Here is a 6122-nt window from a genome sequence, read left to right as displayed (position 1 = left end):
CCTAGCAGAAGTACTAGTGATGTGTCAGACGAAGATTTCAGATTTAACAGACCTTCTGTAGATCCTGTGTAAATATCATTTTATTTTTACCAGGCCATCACTTTTAAGGTCAGGACGCCAAAAACCTTAAATATGTAGTAGAAAAAAAACTTTAAGGTCGTTTTTTACCAACTTTGCACAGGATAATGGTTAACACGCTAATCTGTGGGGTTTCAATTACTGGGACTATAAGGCTCCATTCACACAAACGTATGTTTCACAGGGCTGTAAGGGTGGTGACACACATGACGTTTTTAGGCCGTTTTCAGTTAGGCATGCGTTTTTTACGATCTGAAAACGCACAAAAAAAAAAAGGAATAAAAACGCCATGTGTGTCACCACCCTAACCTGGCGAAGCACACACGGGGGTGAGCACTACTCCTCCCTCCATAAGAAGCAGGGCAGCCATGGCGCAAATCAGTCCAGAGCTAGAACATGCTTTATATTTTACAAAACCCAACATATTACAGGCAACAATCCTGCATGGGCTGGACACAGGTTGTGTCCCCCCAAAATTAATTCATGACCCCTTATAAAAATGCATCAACTTTTTTTTTTTTTTTAAAGTGAGCGCTACTCAGATCTTTCTATAGAAGGACAGCAAGCAGAGATCTAGAAAACCGTGAGGAATTGATACAGAAAGTATATTGAAAGTTTGTAAAACTTTTCATTTTACAAATAATATCAGTTATTTACTGAAAGTGGCCAACCCCGTTAAGCACCTGAGGTAGCAAAACAGACTCAAACCAGTAATCTTCACAATTTGGATGAGGAAGCTAGAAAGTCCAATTTTTTTTTTTTTTTTTTTAGAAGCATTGTCGTCTATCCAGATGGTTTGCAATGTTTCTGGTGTTGGGTTTTTGTGTTGACATTTCATGAACAATATACCGTATTTTTCAGCACCGGAGTATAAGGCGCACCTCTGATAAATGCCTGCTAAGACATCTAGGTTCATATATAAGGCACACTGGAGTATAAGGCGCAGGATCAAATGCAGTACCTAAAAATGACCAGCAGGTGACAGACCTGTGCACAGTGCAAGCCAGCTACACTTCCCGGGAAACTTGTCTTCAGCGTGTCAGAGAGCTCCGATCTCAAAGGTATGGGCTGCTGGGGGTTAATGCAGGGTGATGCAGCAGGGGTTAAGCGGTCTCCCTCTGCCCCTTCTCCCTCCCTCCTCAGCCAGGGTGTTATTCCTGTGGGGTTCCCTGTGGCTCCTTCTCTTTCCCCTGTTACAGGGCTGTCAGGTATGGGGGATTTCTTACTGATGATGATGATTGCCTCGTGGTCAGCACTATGGCGGCTCCGGTCTCTCCGTGCTAGGGGAGGGCAGGATGGGCACAATGTTAGTTGTGGTGCCAGGGCACTTCAGGAGCCAGGGACCCTGTATACCGTGTCGGAAGGTGCAGGACATTTCTGGGGATGGAGCTATTAACCCCTTAACGCTCTGCGCCGTAGCTCTACGGCGCAGAGGTATAAGGGATGTATGAAGAGGGCTCACGGGCTGAGTCCTCTTCATACAGAGGTGGGGGTTTTTGCATATTGCACAAAACCCCCACCGCTAATAACCGCGGTCGGTGCTTGCACCGATCGCGGCTATTAACCCCCTAAACGCCGCCGGCAAAGTCGCCGGCGGCGTTTAAAAGACGGCGGCGCGCGGGCGCCGCCATCTTTTTTCCGATCGCCACGCCCCCGAACGTCATCGGGGGGCGGCGATCGGTTGCCATGGTAGCCTCGTGTCTTCTTTTGACACGAGGCTATCTGGCAGCTGCATATTCGTTACAATGAGCCAGTGGCTCATTGTAATGAATGTGCTGCAAAAATGCCATATATTGCAATACAGAAGTATTGCAGTATATGGTAGCAGCGATCTGACCATCTAGGGTTAATGTACCCTAGATGGTCTAAAAGATAGTGAAAAAAAAAAAGAAAAAAAAAAGTTTAAAAAATAAAAAAAATTAATAAAATATTAAAAGTTCAAATCACCCCCCTTTCCCTAGAACGGATATAAAACATAATAAACAGTAAAAATCACAAACATATTAGGTATCGCCGCGTCCCAAAATGCCCGATCTATCAAAATATAAAAACGGTTACGGCCGGCGGTGACCTCCGAGGCGGGAAATGGCGCCCAAATGTCCGAAATGCGACTTTTACACCTTTTTACATAACATAAAAAATGAAATAAAAAATGATAAAAATGTCGCACAGACCTCAAAATGGTAGCAATGAAAACGTCGCCTCATTTCGCAAAAAATGACCCCTCACACATCTCCGTGCGCCAAAGTATGAAAAAGTTATTAGCGTCAGAAGATGGCAAAAAATTTTTTTTCTTTTTTGTACACATTCGTTTAATTTTTGAAAATGTATTAAAACACAATAAAACCTGTATAAATTTGGTATCACCGCGATCGCACCGAACCAAAGAATAAAGTAGGCGTGTTATTTGGAGCGAAGAGTGAAAGTTGTAAAAACTGAGCCCACAAGAACGTGACGCACGTGCGTTTTTTTTTCAATTTTTCCACATTTGGAATTTTTTTTCAGCTTCGCAGTACACGGCATGTTAAAATAAATAACATTACGGGAAAGTAAAATTTGTTACGCACAAAATAAGCCCTCACACAGGTCTGTACACGTAAAAATGAAAAAGTTATGGATTTTTGAAGTTGGAGAGCGAGAAATGAGGCGAAAAACCCTCCGTCCTTAAGGGGTTAAACACTGGTAAATGTACAGTACATCTTGTCTGTAGTACATTTCTGTATAAGTTCATATATAAGGCGCACCTTTGATTTCTGAGGAAATCAGGATTTTTGGTGCGCCTTATAGGCCGAAAAATATGGTACTACAGAGATGATTGTTAACAATACCTCCATCTTTACAAAGAATACCAGAAGTCCATTATTTGCTGTTTTTAGCAATACTTGTGTACCCTTCTTCATGCACATTTCTATAACAAGACTTTTGAGAGTAGTTCACCAGGCCAGGTTTAGAAGAACCAATTAGTCTTGGATGAATATATTTTATATAATATATTTCACAGCTCTGCACATACTTTGCAAACCTGACGTCAACTCTGAGATCTCTCCTGAATCATTCTTGCTGGAGACAAATGGACTGTATCTCATAGTAACCTTCGGGTCTGGTAGAAGAGAGTGCATGAGCTGAGTAGTAAGTTTATATTGCTCTCTGCATGTAGTGTATGGGAGACATAGCGGCTAGACTACAACCAGCCGCTCAGGGACAACATGGAGTTTGTCCTGTCTGTAACAACATTGACAAAGCAAATATTATGGTATGTTAGTATAACCTGTAATTTTCATTTTGCGACGCATAATAATTTTAATATAAAGCGAAAGATCATATAGTCCCCAAAATGGTATTAATGTAAGCGTCATCGAGTACTGCATAAATGACACTTTAAACAGCTACTTACAAAAAAGTATAAATAAAAGTATCGGTCTCAGAAAAGATTCACTAAAATATAACAAAACCTGTCTGAATTCGGTATCCCTTTGATTTTGCTGACTCAAAGAATAAGGGGGCGGTGTCATCTGGAGCACACAGTAAAAGCCTTGAAAACTAGACGGAAAAGAAAATTGTGGTGGGTTTTTTTTTTTTTTGTTAAATTTTCCACATTTGGATCTTTTTCCTGCTACCCAGTACAAAGTATGGAATATTTAATACTGTCACTAGGAAAGACATTTCCTTATAAAGAAAACAATTCCACCCGCTGCTTTTTACGTCATCAGGGAGATATCAACATCTGTCCATATATGGTCTCTACATCTCCCAGGGCTTCCTCAGACACATGGGGGCACATTTATTAGGGGTCCGCGGACCGCGTTTCTGTTTTGCGCCGCATATAACAGGGGTTTATGGCGCACGTGATCTGATTTTGCCGCAATCACGGCGACTTTCAAGCAACACAAATCAGGGGGCGTGGCCGTCAGACAATATAATAAATAATAATTCTTTATTTATATAGCGCACACAGATTACGCAGCGCTGCACAAAGCATGTCAAATTGGTCCCTGTCCCCATGGGGCTCACAATCTAAACAACCTAACAGTATGTTTTGAAGTGTGGGAGGAAACCGGAGTACCCAGAGGAAACCCACGCAAACATGGAGAGAGCATACAAACACTTTGCAGATGTTGACCTGGGTGGGATTCGAACCCAGGACCCCAGTGCTGCAAGGCAGATGTGCTACTCACTCAGCCACCGTGCTGCCCCCAACTGATACGGACACTGCGCGGGATTTAAAATTCAAATTGTGTCGCAAGACCTGCACTCACATACACTGGGAAGAAGAAGGTGAACTCCGGCGGACCTGAGCGGGGAAGCGACACATGCCGGATCTATGGCGCACGATCTTGTTGAATCGCAGCAAACTTCATCCTCGTCGGACAACGCACCTCGGGGATCGCGCAGGGACCGGCTAAGTACAGTAAATGTGCCCCATAGTCTCTATTTAATTCAATTAAATAATTTTTTGCCCAGCCTGGGATTTGGACCCGTCTATGGGAAGATTTTGTGTAACTAAGAGCTTCGCTGTGACACAGGCTCCATGCACAGGTATATAGAGAGGGATCTTCTCAGGGATTATTATTAACGAGATTATTATTATAGATTACAAAAAAACATCAGCTTTTTTTTCCATATGTGAAAAGACAGATGGCGTACAGATACAATATGGACTGATCCCATACATTGGGACAGATTTACTTACACAGTCCTGTCGCGATCCGACAAGGATTCGGGTCTGCAGCGATTCTCTAAAATCGTGCGTCCAATTTCCTGCGTCATGTGTCGCTTCCGCGCTGAGATCTGCCGGAGTTCACCTTCTTCTTCCTGGTGCATGTAAGTGCTTGATCTTGACACAATTTCGTTTTTAAATTCCGAAGTTTGTCCGAATCCGTCGGGTTGTCCAACGGTCCGCCTCCCGATTTCTGTCGCATGCAAACCGGCGCCAATACACCACAATCCGATCACGTGTGCCAAAATGGCAATTCGGCGCAAAACGAAAATATTTGGGAAACCCGACAGAATCGTGGTCCACGGACCCTTAGTAAATGAGCCCCATTGTGTCCGCATTTTTTGCACATAAGCAGCAGCCACGTACATCTGAATGCGACCTTATTTTTTGTCTTTTACATTTTTATTCATTTAATTTAACTGTATTATATGCTTTAAATATTTTAGTCTCCATTATAATAATCTCCATAAAAATACTATTAATAATGATCTCCGTAATAATACCGTAAAATGGTGTAAGCCCACCCGAGTATAAGCCGAGACCCCAAATTTTAATAGAAAAAAGAGGAGAAATTGACTCGAGTATAAGCGGGGGTGGGAAATGCTCACAACCTCCCAGTATTTAGCCTGCCAGCCCCCTGTAGTATATAGCCAGCCCCTGCCCCCCCACTATATAACCTGCCAGTACCTGTAGTGCATAGCCTGCCAGCCCCCTCTAGTATATAACCTGCAGCCCTGCCCCCAATATAATGCATGTAAGGAAAAAACAAAAGGTGTACTCACCTTCCGACACCCCCACGGCAGGTCCCCTACAATCCATTGCAACTCCGGCATTGGCTCGGTGTTCCTGCGCGGTGCGTCGCAGGCATCATGACGTCAACCGCTCGCTGACATCATAGTGTGTGCCGATGCCGGAGCACATAGTAGAATGGGGGGGGGGGGGGAACTCAGCTTATACTCGAGTATGTACGGTACTAATAATGATCTCCATAATAATCTCCATAATAATAATAATGATCACCATAATAATAATCGTCTTAATAATAATCATCATCATCTCTATAATAATACTAATAATCATCTCCTTGATAATAATAATAATCTCTGAGAAGATCCCTCTCTATATAACAGTGCATGGAGCCTTTGTCAATGTAACAATGAAGCCCTTAGTTACATAAAAGCCTCCATAGACAACCACTAAGCCCATAGCCTAGTGCAGTGGTGGCGAACCTATGGCACGGGTGTCAGAGGTGGCACTCAGAGGCCCTTCCTGTGGGCACCCAGGCTGTCACCCCAAGGCAGAGTTCACCAGGCAGTCGTCCCAGACG

This window comes from Engystomops pustulosus, chromosome 5 (genome assembly GCF_040894005.1).
Source record: "Engystomops pustulosus chromosome 5, aEngPut4.maternal, whole genome shotgun sequence".
In the NCBI taxonomy this organism is placed as follows: domain Eukaryota; kingdom Metazoa; phylum Chordata; class Amphibia; order Anura; family Leptodactylidae; genus Engystomops; species Engystomops pustulosus.
This window is presented reverse-complemented; position numbering follows the sequence as displayed.